General features: G+C 31.7%; 2 pseudogenes; one reads left to right on the top strand and one right to left on the bottom strand.

The window, feature by feature from the left end:
- Positions 1 to 13: 13 nt before the first annotated feature.
- LOC132917957 (uncharacterized) lies at positions 14 to 2,289 on the top strand (annotated as a pseudogene).
- A 163-nt stretch (positions 2,290 to 2,452) lies between these two features.
- Positions 2,453 to 3,877, bottom strand: LOC132917954 (putative nuclease HARBI1; annotated as a pseudogene).
- Between the last annotated feature and the right edge of the window lie 10,495 nt (positions 3,878 to 14,372).

Genomic DNA, 14,372 nt, shown 5'->3' with positions numbered 1-14,372 from the left:
ATTATATTCTTGAACGGTATTCGATATAATTATATCATTTATCGTATGTAATAAAACATAACGAATGAACCATTGTGGTAACATCAAAACCACGGAAACTAATTAATTTTAACCTCAAATATTTAATAATTCTACTGTTATTGTTTACATTAAATTTATATTCTATAATTAAAACTATGTAGTATGTATTATGTACCTATTGTACCTACTGTTATTTTACTGAAAGTGAAAACTGAAAACTGAAAAGTACAATGTAGGTTTACGTCAAAATGTGAATAGGTGATTGTTATTTAGTATTTACTATATACTGTTATATATTTTAGTATTTTACTTATTTTTATTTAAAAAAATAACCACATAATGGCAAAATCAAGACCAACCAAAAATCAGATGAAAACGTTGGTTGAACTTATGTCCAATAACCCGAGACTGAATTCTGGCAAATTTTCTGCCAACTTTACCAAACAAATTGCCAAGGCAAGATGGGAAGATGTTGCAAATGAATTAAATTCATTAACCGGCGCTGAAAATTCATGGGAAAAATGGAAAAAGGTAATCTTTATTTAAGAAATTGAAAAATATAAAATCCCTAATCAAGTGATAGAACATTTTCCACATATTTTAAGAGTGACCGAAGAAGATTTAATCTATTTTCTTAAAATAAATACTGTAAAATATGTGTAATAAAAAACCTACTACATAAGTCATAGATATATGATGAACAATTTAAAGTAATTCAAACTTAATGCAACATAAGTAATTACCTACCAGGTTTTATGTTTTTGAGTTTTCATACAGAATACTATTATTTTTTTAAATACTCATTACTCACTTTAAAATAAAAATTAAACAAAAAGCTATGAGGTTTACTAGGTAATATTAATATTTTCAAACTATAATAATTCACTGTGATAATAATACATAAATGGATTACCTAAATGGATTCACAACGAACAATTTGCTATGCTATGCATTGCATTTGTTAGACTAATTAAATTAAAATGTATTATAAGCCAATAATTTAAACCATTAATTACAAGCTGAGCCTTAAAAATCATAAAATAAGATATTTTTATCATTTTAAATACATTAATACCATGTTTTAATATTTAAAAAATAAAGAATAATAATATTTAGATTTTTTTTTGTATACATTAGTTTAAATTACTTTCTAATTAATGACATTTTAAAAAGCTATAACTTTATTTTCTAAATACATTCCTTCTGAAAGTAGAAAATGTATATATTCTTTTCTTAGGCTTGGCAAGACACAAGAACAACTTAAAAAACTAAGGCTGCAGCAATTAAAAAACACATCCAAGGAACTGGAGGAGGACCTCCTAGTAATTTGGTTTTGTCAGAGGCTCAATTAGATACAATTCCATTAATGAGCCAAGTTGCTATAAGTGGTCATTTAAATTCCCTTGAGTCTGATGTTACATTCAATTATGACAAACCTATGGACCAATCACAAATATCTACTTGTTCATATTATAATGTTGATGATAATGAAAAAGAAAAAACAAGTAGTACTGGTAAAATATTATTTAATTTTATTAGCTGATTAATTAATAGGTATGCATTTATATGAAAATAATTTAAGAAGTACTTTGATTGTGGTATAATTTATAGATTATGGGTTGGAAGACTTCCAAATTGACATTAATAATTGTGAAGTATTTATTGAAAACAATCACACTTTTGGTAAGTTTATTAATAACAATTATTATTTATATTCACTATTAATCAATTGTTGTTTTATAGTACAAGATGATACTGTTGAATTGACAAAACCACTACTTGTAGAAACTGAACAGAAAAAGTACAACTAAAAAGTGTACCTAAATCAAGTAAATACTTTAAAGCTAATTTAATATTATATTTATTTAATGTTATTATCTAGTTTACACAATATTGGTAATTTATAATTAATACATTTTTATTTAACCATTTACTAATTAAAAATAATATTTTTTTTAAGAGCGCATGAACTTTGATCACTATGAACCTAAGAAAAAACACAAACTGCTTCTGAAAGATTATCAGACAGCAACAACGCTGCTCAGAGTATGATTGACATTGCAACTCAAAAATTAAAAATTAAATCAAATTACTATGATGAAAAATTGATACTAATGAAAAAAAAACAATCAGATCCTTGGCAACATCCACACACTTTTAGAAACATACATTCAAAATAATAAAACTATGTAATTAGTCTGACACTAAAACTTAATTTAATAAATTATGTTTTTTTTTAAAATCATTAACTAACTACAAAAAGTAAAAAATAATTAGGTATTAATTATGTTATGTTTTTTAATATGTATTAATAATGTAATTTCGGTTTAAACTTATTATAATCAAAGATTGATTCATTTTAACTTTAAAATATATACATTGTTAAAGTATGTTGTGTAATTAATTTAAAATTTTTATAAAGTATATAGTATTATAGTTCTTCCCTAATATTTCTATTTTGTAGAAGTTGAATAATTCTCTCTCTTTGTCTTCTTCCCATCATTAAATCTCTATTTCTCTATTAAGTTTATATCATTGTCTTCTGCAACTACCAGTGGAGTTTGGTACATGCCAAAATCTGATAAATTTTCGCCATCCACAAATTCAGGTACATCGTAAGTTTACATAAATTATGAAGAACCACACATGCATTTATTATTTTTGTTGCCTTTTCTGGTTTGTAATGCAAAGTTCGATCTTTAATAAGACATCTATGAATTAGGAATAAAAAAATATTCAAGTATTTTATCCAAGTCTGGATATATTTTTTACCTATCAAATTTTTTAATGAGGACATTTTCCTCATATTTTTTTTAGTTTATTTTAAATTAAAAATATTTGGAAGTATATTCTGTTTTATTTTATTTTAATTATTCTTAAATGTTTATAATATTTACCTAAAACGTCCCTTTAGGACTCCATTATAGTGTTCTATTTTAGATCTAGCGGACATTTGTTGCTTATTAAAATATTCCTCAGCTTCATTAATCATTAGTTGGATTTGATATGGGAGTTAGTAGCCATGGACGTAATGGGTATCCCGAATCTCCTAGTTAAAGATACTTTAAAATTTTAATGTTTCTTTGAACTTTATTTATAATTAATTTACCCAATAAGTAAATATTATTAAAACCCTTTGCATAGAAATCTTGTAGTAACGGTAAGACATTAGAATTTTTCCAAATATGAGCATCATGTGTGCTACCAGGAAACAATGCGTTCACATTTAGAATTTTTAAATCTGAGTCACAAATCTACAACATTGTATAATTAAGCATATCCAAAATCATAATTTAAAATGTAATATTTACTAGTTGGACATTTAAAGAGTGGTAGCATTTATAATTTACATAAATGTCCTCAGGATGTTGGTTTTCTATTAAATTTAAATTTGAATATGGTGGAACTATTGCCACATGAGTGCAATCAATGCAACCAATAATTCCTGGAAATCCTGTGTGAGTATAAAATATAAATTTTTTGGCCCATTTGTGTTTGCATATGACCCAGTGCCAAAAAAATATAATGCAACGAGTACCTATGATGAATAGTAATGATAATAAAAAATATCAACTTACAACTTTTTTTGATAAAAGTGCCAAGTGGTATGATATTACATTAACTTTTGTTTTTAAATCAATGGCCGATGAACGGTCACTATCTTCAATAAGTGGTCTTGACATGTTTATTAAAAGATTGGCAATATATTTAGTCAATCTAAAACTTTTAACAAATAATCTGTCCGACAACAAAAATGGATCCATCGTTTTTTCTTTTACTACCCAAACATTCTGTATTGTGTTTTCTTGATGTTCAATATTATTTCAAATAAAAAATTAAGGTACATGTTGTCCATTTTTAATCACTAATAAAGTAATAACTATTATGTTAAAATTTTAAACTAGAAGGAATAAATATTATGAAGTATGGGTACATAAATATTAAATGCATAATGACATTAGCTAAATAATGATAAATTATGTTATCATAATCAGTCGATTAAATTTTGTGACTGCTTTAATTACAGTAGATTAATAGTCGAGCCATTTTTAATCGATAAAATCTTATCACTTTTCAAGAATATCAATATCAGTATTTCTTGCAACAAATACGTTAGTCACCTTCCATAAACTTACTATGTCACGTTTTCAAGAAACGGCCCCCTAGTATTGGTGCCGTTTAGACAGCATCGTCGTCCACTCCGGTACCGCTCGCCGCCGCGCCACGCGATTGTTAACAGTGTTCGGCGGGTGTCGTCCGGCTGGCCGTCATGCAGGGGGTGGGGGGGAGTGTAAGGCATCCATACTCCATAATCGAGCGTACGACACCCGTGAACTCGTTACAGGACGGGGTGCCGGAGAACGTTGGTGCGTTGGTGATTTATCTCCATACTCCGTAGTGCCTCTTCTTTTTCGTACCCCCGATCCCGCATCGCTGCAGTCGTAGTATGCGATGTCTTCACCTATTAGAACCACAATTTTACGTACGTCGTTTGTTCTTTAACTACTGTATCGTCGACAGCGACATATTGCTTCTTTGTATAATTCCACGCTGTTTACGCCGTTATAGAACAATACCATAATTTACACTTCGGATGATGCCGGCCGGTGCTATATCTCAGTCACTCAGTCACCACATACACTGATACTGATTTTACGTATATATTTTGTGCGTACGTCTCCGATTGCTGGTGTAGCACAGGATGTTGTTCAAAATGTTGATGTTTAAAAAAAAAGGCTATCTAGAAAAGATTAATAATAATGTTGCACGTACGTCTGCAGGTATATAATTATTGTGACATTTACAATTAATTTATTATTTTATAATTACAATTTAGCATAAAATATTAAAACGTTAAGGATGTTGGGTTTTGAAAAAAACTTGAATTATTATATCATATTCGACGGTTGTATTATAATATATTATATGCATTTTTAAATGAAAAGATGAAAAAATAAATAATCACAAAATCATTTATGTCTTATACATATGAGGTTAAGAAATTAAATATCGTCGGTAATTTTTCGAAATTTGAATACTTTGCTAAATAAACAAACAACGACGTCAAGACACATTCGCGTTGTCATGATGTTAAATTTTCATTGCCGATCAATCGATCGGAAATAGTTCACAGATGATATAATTATATATTATACATTTATCATTGTTTAGTCTGTGGGAATATCCGACGTAGGAACGCGTATAATATATTAAACTCGCTGTCCATTGACTTTACATAATTGCTAAAGTTAAAATGTGTTAAGTTAATTTAGGTATTATTAGTGTTATTTAAAATATTTCCATGTATTTTTCAATCTAAAGAAATGAAATATTATTATAATTAAAGAATAACACACCTAAAAGTACAGTACAAATCGAAATCGTCGTTTTAAAATATTATACCTGTATACTGGTCGATTAGATGGATAAACGTAAGTACTTGCTGGCTAGTAATAAAAACATCGCAATACCCGTTGTCTGGGAAATGGATCGAAATTCCCGGCGCCGACGAAATATATTTCGAGTTAATTTGCATTTCATCAGTCCTATACGTTAAACATCATTACTATTACTCCACACAATATCACATATTATTCATATTAAACACAAAGGCTCTTTACACAGCACTGTGCTCCATTAAATTTGACTGAATTAATAACGGATTTGGCGTCATCGACGAAGACGATATATCTATTCATAAGATACGCGCTTTAGATGTTATTCAAAGAATGATTGTACTATGCATGGAGAACAACAGCGGTAGATCTGACGCGCACACGTACATGTCGTCAGAAAATATAATAGTAGAAATCTTTCAAATCGGCATAAGTCAGCCAGAAGAAGTTATTGAAACACCGGATATCGAGACCGTGGAGTTGGTCGACACAGAAAATATTCAACTGCCACTCGTTCAAGACGCTGTAGTAAGCGATGACGTGGACGACCCAGTGGTGATAGAGGAGGTGAGTGTCCTGGCAGGTTTGCCTGATCCGCATGCGGTGGTGACTAACATAAGCGTTAACCCGCTACCCCGTTTGAGGCGTTTTGTATGCAGCAAATTAGGTTCAACAATTTGTAGTTAGAACCATCGAGAAGATTACTACTTGTAAGAATACACCGATAAGACTGAGAAAAATAAGCAACTATAGAATATATAGGTAATAAAGAGCGATACCACAAGCTTAAAAATATTAGCAAAGCTAAATAGTAAATATGGAATGGATATTATTAAACTGATTGTAAGTTGGAATAAGTTAACATTGTATAAATATAATTCAATACAATATAATTCTCTAAAAATGGTTGGACATGATTAAAATGAATACTTTTTAGTATCAAAATATAATCATTATAGTTAATTATTACAAAAAAATAATGTTAAGCACATAGAGATAGCATTTAATTTATTATTATACATACATCACTATTTGTGATTCACGATTTTTTACATTTACACCAGTTGGTAGTACATAATGTATTGCAAGTACACTTAGCATACTCTTGAGTCGTGACTACCCAATTTAGAACTTTTCTTCCCACTTCATCTTTAAAGAAATTTATACTGGTAGTAGGTACCTCATTAGCCTGGATAAACACCTCTTTGCATATCGTCAATATCAATAGACAATAGTGTTCGGGCAATAAAGTATTATGTGTTCACATTATTATTAAGATTACGGATCGGTTCATATTATTATCGGTTACGAGTGTCTCGTACGAATAAAATATCCAAGTATAGTTTTCTAGTGTTATTGTTATGTATAAATGCTATCCGATATAAATGTGTGCAGCGCGCTCTGTTTTTAATTTACTTTATCCACTTGAATCCGGGAAAGGAACACTTTTCCCGTGCAATCTCGTACAATTCCAATATTAATATTGTAACATTATTTATATCATACAATTTTTTATATAGTAATTTTAGTAACTTTGTAACGTCTCGCACAATCTATTACCCAGTTTGTAGAGCATACATTTACGTGGTAAGGTCGCCAACCCACAGCCGAGATTTTTAAATCGGAGCGTGCAGGATTTTATAATATTATATTGATGAAGAAAATAAAACAAATAGGGAAGAATAATGAATGCATTGTTTTGGGTATGGTTATTTTTGCGATATTTATATTATTTATTGAAAAAGAATAATAAGTAAGTTATGGCCAAGAAAAGCCATACGGCATAAAAACTTCGCCCCAAATAAAGGTCATACCAAAAATAATAATAATAATTATCACAAAGATGTAATACGGCATAATAATAGATTAATAGGGCACGGCTCGGATCATCGGTTACCGGTATACGTATACCAATAAATAATCATGATGATTATATTCATAAACATAATGCCACATTTACGTTAATAATAAATACATAGTGCCATTGAGCACAATAATACATATATATATATAAGATATAACACAATATCTAGTGCCGTTGAGCACCAACATCATATAAAATAATATGAAATATAATAAATAAGGCCGTTAGGCACACCAATAAATAATAATGAACCATATATATATATAATTTAATAATTAATACTGGCCAAGGTACTTGTTTCGTGACGTAAGTACAATATATATATAAAATATTACCAAGTTTTTGTTTTTGTAAGTGTCCTGAGCGTCGTCCCCGAGACGCCCTCGGTGATCGGTTTTTTGACTACTCTAACATGTTGTCCGCGGTGGAGTGGAAAAAAAAGTGACATATAAAAGGCCGTTAGGCGTATCATGCACCGGACAAAGTACGTCGACGACATTACCTAATGGTTATATAATAATACTTGGTCGGTATAATATGTTATATCTAATATTTTAATTGGTGGCACTAATTAATATATTGACGGCCGATCACTCCGGACCATGGGTACTGGGAAATAGTGATAGTGTGTGTATGCACGTCTTTATAGTCTTATAGATTGGTGTCGTCTTCGGGCGGCGGCAGAGGGGTCCGTGGAACGGAGAACACATACGCATCATATAATATGTTAATAAAAATAGAAATATACGACATTGAATTTTGACCGTTACAACTTCTATTTTTCACTTTTTTAACTGTAATAACTGATTAAAAATATTAATCACTGTTAAGTTTAAATAAAAAATATTTAGGTGAGTATACCTACAAAATTATACCCAAGCGCAATTATTTACGTATATATGTTACGGGCAAAGTAAGAAGTGCACAATGCCCAATTTATAAGGGCAAAGTTGGAATAAGTTAACATTCTCCGGCTATTCTATATAGTACCCGATTCGATTTCAGCATTGTAAGTTAAATATTGAATATATTAAAAATAGGTAAAAATCTTACGGGGTACTTAAAGAGAATCATAAAAAAATCTAAAATAGACGCTATATAAAATATTTTTTATAAGGTGGTATCTACGCATATCATTATTTAATTAGATACTATAATTTGTTACTTCTTTCTTTTTAACTACCATATATTGTTTTACTATATTTTTGTCATAGCTATTACTTGTTTTACTTAATAATTGTTGAGCTATTATAGTTACATACTAAAAGCTATAAAAAAAAAAAAAAAAAAAAAAAAAAAAAATATTTTCATGACAGTTTAATTAAAACTATTACGATTATTATATTCTACAATTATTATTATACCACACAAAATTGCCGTTGTCCAGACACACGCTCCCCGTATTGGACAGGGAGGACGGGTGGTGACGACTATGTCAATCGAGAACAGACGCCGGTGATCACGTGGATGGATGAAATATATACAATGTGAGCTTTAACGGAAACTGTCACAAATATTCACGAACAAACTCATCTCGAGCTCAACGAATTCGAGCACTGCGACAACTGCAGCCACGACCACTGCCGAGGAAGGATCTTCACTGTTCTCATCGTAACGGCTGCGTCGGGTTCCGTAGTCGTCCAAGCTCAACGGGTAAGGATCTATCCGCTTCTCCGTAGTCGACCAGCCCGCTTCAGAGCGGAAACCAAACATTTGCGCCGGAAATACCAGACCATCCGGAATACGGCCGGCGATTCGAACTGCAGCGATTACGATTGGGCTGTTCTACGCGCCGCTGTCCAGTTCGGACATATATTATTGACTATTGGCTCGATGGACCTGTCTCGTCGTTGTATACCGATTACCGTCTGCATCCTGTTCCTCCGGCGACAGCGTATGTTTACATCCACCGTATAACTGAATTATAGGTAACATCGTGATTGAAATCAATGACGGTTCGAACAGTTTTTCTACACCGAGATTGGTATACCAGGTGCTTATAAGTTATGTGGCGTATACGTGTCTTAACATTTTTAAATTTGTTATTCGTACACATTTAATCAAAAACAAAATACATATAATAATTATAATAATATATTTTATTTATTTCATTTTTTACTATAAATATCGATACAACAGATTTGTGTGATGGGCAACCCGGTGTGACGAGCCATGGTGGATCGATAGTGTAATAATTTATGTCACCATGTAATATTGTTCTCTCATGGCCGATCGATTGTGTCTAGTGGTTACTGCTCGTCTTGGAACAGTACTGGCACTAGGTGTGCGGTGATAATGGACTGTAATTCATACAGTTTTTATGAGACACGGCATGGAAGGAGAATATGGAGTATAGAAAATATTATAAACAGTATACCAAAATAAAAAAATGTACCGAGGATATCGGGATAGGTAAACAATTACGACAGTAAAATCAAAATAATAATAAGTAGTCGTGATACGATGTATTGATAATGAATAATGAAAATTATTTAAAACTAAATGATAATAACAATTTACAATAATATGATAATATACTTAACGGGTTAGGTTAGTAATTATCTTATATCAATATTATGGGTAAGATCGGTTTGCACTCGAACAAAACTTAAGGGGTAGGTGACATAGCCCATGCATAGGTCAGCATTTAAAATTTTTGTATTATAGATTTTATAAAGTATTTACATGTAAGGTGCGATAAAACTCAAGTTTGATAGGTGTTTTTAAACAATTGAGCGGGACCTGATTGCATTTAAATTAATAAAGTTAATAGTTAAGCTGCGCACATTAAAAAAAAAATGTAAAGATCAAACTACACTCGGGTTCAAAAAACAGTGCAGTTATTTAATATTATGTCATAACACAGTTTCATATATAATTAAATAATATATACTTATAACATACATTGTATTATAGAAAATTAAAAAGTTTAAAAAAATAATAATTAGTACGCCAATGAATTTATTTTAAACGGAAGGGAAAATAATAGTGTGTTACAAAATTTAAATTAACATTCTTTTTTTGTACATCTGATTTTAACGCGATTGCGCTTCTATCATTATACATATTTTTTACCCAAGTGAAATTCCACCATTTTATTTAGGTAAAAAGTGCAATTTGTCAATCCTGAATATCATGACACCGCTAAAAGGTAATATAAAGTATAACATTATGTAATAGAGCGGTAGCGACCGGCAACGACAATACACAATGATATAAATATATAATGAGTGGTAATTAATCAACAAATAACAATGACCTATCTTTTACGCGGGACTCGGGCTCATGGCTTGACCATGGGCTGAAACAGAAATATATTTGATATAGAACTGTATAAAGCTGATGAATTTTCGCGGAGAAATGACCACGAAAACACCTGAAATAGCACGTGTTACTACCGCAAGTAGAGGAAAGTGGGTGCGTAATACGGAATAAGTGCCCGCGGTTATATGTCACTGTTATATTAACACTATATGGCGCGAGGTTCACGGTATACGGAGCGAAACCAGTCAGAACTGAGAGGCTGCGAGGGATGTTACATATTTAAATATAATAAGCATAATTATAATCATAAATATAAGTATTCAATTTGATTAGATGCAAAAAATAGAGGAAGATTAATTAAATATTCAGATGCTCAGGTTAGGTTAGGTACCTAAAATAGTTCGGTTTGTTTACTTATTGATTTTACAAGAAATTTTACTTTAATTACCTCACTTTTTTTTTTGCTATAGAAAGATAGTTCGAAGGTCCCTTTTACACGCTATATCATTTTTAAGGTGATCTTTAATTACCTCACTTTTAACATGTTTTAATTAGATAGCATAAATTAGATTTGGTGTCAATTATACATCTATATGTAATATAAAAAGAATATTTAAAAATTAATTTGCATTATAATGTATTGCTATAAGACAAAAAATTCCATTGTTGTTAGTACAAACGTCGTGTGTTAACCAAATTAATTTTATTTAATAATCAATAATGTGATATTTTATTTTAATTTAAGTCACAATATATATATATATACTAAGGTATTACATATATTTTATATATTTTAAGTAGTACATATTTTTTTTAAATAATAATTTATGTATATGGCTGATGGATTTTCGAGGAGAAATAACCACGAAAACACCTGAAACAGCACGTGTTACTACATCAAGTAGAGGAAAGTGGGTGCGAAGTAAGTACGAATACGGAATAAGTGGCCGCGGTTATATATCACAGAAACTTTCAGCAAGTAATATTAGTAAATATATTACGCTCGGCTACTACAACAGAAAATGTTGGCAAAGATTAAGCATAATACTTTAACACTATATGGCGCGAGGTTCACGGTGGCGGAGCGAAACCAGTTAGAACTCAGAGGCTGCGAGGGATGATACATATTTAAATATAATAAGCATAATTATAATCATAAATATAAGTATTCAATTTGATTAGATGTAAGAAATAGAGGAAGATTAATTAAATATTCAGATGTTAAGGTTAGGATAGGTACCTTTATTTTAGTTGAAAAACGGCGAAAAATGACAGGGGCCGTGGCCGTCCGTCATATACTTATATAAAATGAAAATCTTGAATATTTCGTGTTTTTTTGGCGCAAACTGTTACTGCAACCCGCCTCACGGTACGTATAAAATTTCACAAACGAAAAATAAATCCTTCACCGCGAAAACTTGCATACGCGTTTTTTTCAAAAAAGTGGTTTTAGCGTACTTAGGTGCTTGATATTTTGATTTTCGAATTTTTTTTGCTATAGAAAGATAGTTCGAAGGTCCCTTTTGCACGCTACATCATTTTTAAGGTGATCGCAAGTGCGCGTCCATCTTAAAAATTCGCATATATAATATTTTAGTTGAAAAACGGAGAAAAACGACATGGGCCGTGGCCGTCCGTCATATACTTATATAAAATGAAAATTTTGATTATTTCGTGTTTTTTTTGGCGCAAACTGTTACTGGAACCCGCCTCACGATACGTGTAGAGTGTCAGAGTCGAAAAATAAATCCTTCACCGCGAAAACTTGCATACGCGTTTTTTTCAAAAAAGTGGTTTTAGCGTACTTAGGTGCTTGATATTTTGATTTTCGATTTTTTTTTGCTATAGAAAGATAGTTCGAAGGTCCCTTTTACACGCTACATCATTTTTAAGGTGATCGCAAGTGCGCGTCCATCTTAAAAATACGCATATTTAATATTTTAGTTGAAAAACGGCGAAAAACGACAGGGGCCGTGGCCGTCCGTCATATACTTATATAAAATGAAAATCTTGAATATTTCGTGTTTTTTTGGCGCAAACTGTTACTGCAACCCGCCTCACGATACGTGTAGAGTGTCAGAGTCGAAAAATAAATCCTTCACCGCGAAAACTTGCATACGCGTTTTTTTCAAAAAAGTGGTTTTAGCGTACTTAGGTGCTTGATATTTTGATTTTCGATTTTTTTTTGCTATAGAAAGATAGTTCGAAGGTCCCTTTTACACGCTACATCATTTTTAAGGTGGTCGCAAGTGCGCGTCCATCTTAAAAATACGCATATTTAATATTTTAGTTGAAAAACGGCGAAAAACGACAGGGGCCGTGGCCGTCCGTCATATACTTATATAAAATGAAAATCTTGAATATTTCGTGTTTTTTTGGCGCAAACTGTTACTGCAACCCGCCTCACGGTACGTATAAAATTTCACAAACGAAAAATAAATACTTCACCTCGAAAACTTGCATACGCGTTTTTTTCAAAAAAGTGGTTTTAGCGTACTTAGGTGCTTGATATTTTGATTTTCGAATTTTTTTTGCTATAGAAAGATAGTTCGAAGGTCCCTTTTGCACGCTACATCATTTTTAAGGTGATCGCAAGTTCGCGTCCATCTTAAAAATTCGCATATATAATATTTTAGTTGAAAAACGGAGAAAAACGACAGGGGCCGTGGCCGTCCGTCATATACTTATATAAAATGAAAATCTTGAATATTTCGTGTTTTTTTGGCGCAAACTGTTACTGCAACCCGCCTCACGATACGTGTAGAGTGTCAGAGTCGAAAAATAAATCCTTCACCGCGAAAACTTGCATACGCGTTTTTTTCAAAAAAGTGGTTTTAGCGTACTTAGGTGCTTGATATTTTGATTTTCGAATTTTTTTTGCTATAGAAAGATAGTTCGAAGGTCCCTTTTACACGCTACATCATTTTTAAGGTGATCGCAAGTGCGCGTCCATCTTAAAAATACGCATATTTAATATTTTAGTTGAAAAACGGCGAAAAACGACAGGGGCCGTGGCCGTCCGTCATTTACTTATATAAAATGAAAATCTTGAATATTTCGTGTTTTTTTGGCGCAAACTGTTACTGCAACCCGCCTCACGGTACGTATAAAATTTCACAAACGAAAAATAAATCCTTCACCGCGAAAACTTGCATACGCGTTTTTTTCAAAAAAGTGGTTTTAGCGTACTTAGGTGCTTGATATTTTGATTTTCGAATTTTTTTTTGCTATAGAAAGATAGTTCGAAGGTCCCTTTTGCACGCTACATCATTTTTGAAGAGATCTTAAGTGTGCGTCCATCTTAAAAATACGCATATATAATATTTTAGTTGAAAAACGGCGAAAAACGACAGGGGCCGTGGCCGTCCGTCATAAACTTATATAAAATGAAAATCTTGAATATTTCTTATTTTTTTGGCGCAAACTGTTACTGGAACCCGCCTCACGATACGTGTAGAGTGTCAGAGTCGAAAAATAAATCCTTCACCGCGAAAACTTGCATACGCGTTTTTTTCAAAAAAGTGGTTTTAGCGTACTTAGGTGCTTGATATTTCGATTTTCGAATTTTTTTTGCTATAGAAAGATAGTTCGAAGGTCCCTTTTACACGCTACATCATTTTTAAGGTGATCGCAAGTGCGCGTCCATCTTAAAAATACGCATATTTAATATTTTAGTTGAAAAACGGCGAAAAACGACAGGGGCCGTGGCCGTCCGTCATATACTTATATAAAATGAAAATCTTGAATATTTCGTGTTTTTTTGGCGCAAACTGTTACTGCAACCCGCCTCACGGTACGTATAAAATTTCACAAACGAAAAATAAATA

This window comes from Rhopalosiphum padi, chromosome 1 (genome assembly GCF_020882245.1).
Source record: "Rhopalosiphum padi isolate XX-2018 chromosome 1, ASM2088224v1, whole genome shotgun sequence".
Classification (NCBI taxonomy): Eukaryota; Metazoa; Arthropoda; class Insecta; order Hemiptera; family Aphididae; genus Rhopalosiphum; species Rhopalosiphum padi.
Note: the sequence above shows the minus strand (reverse complement) of the source record. Positions and strands in the feature narration are given on the sequence as shown.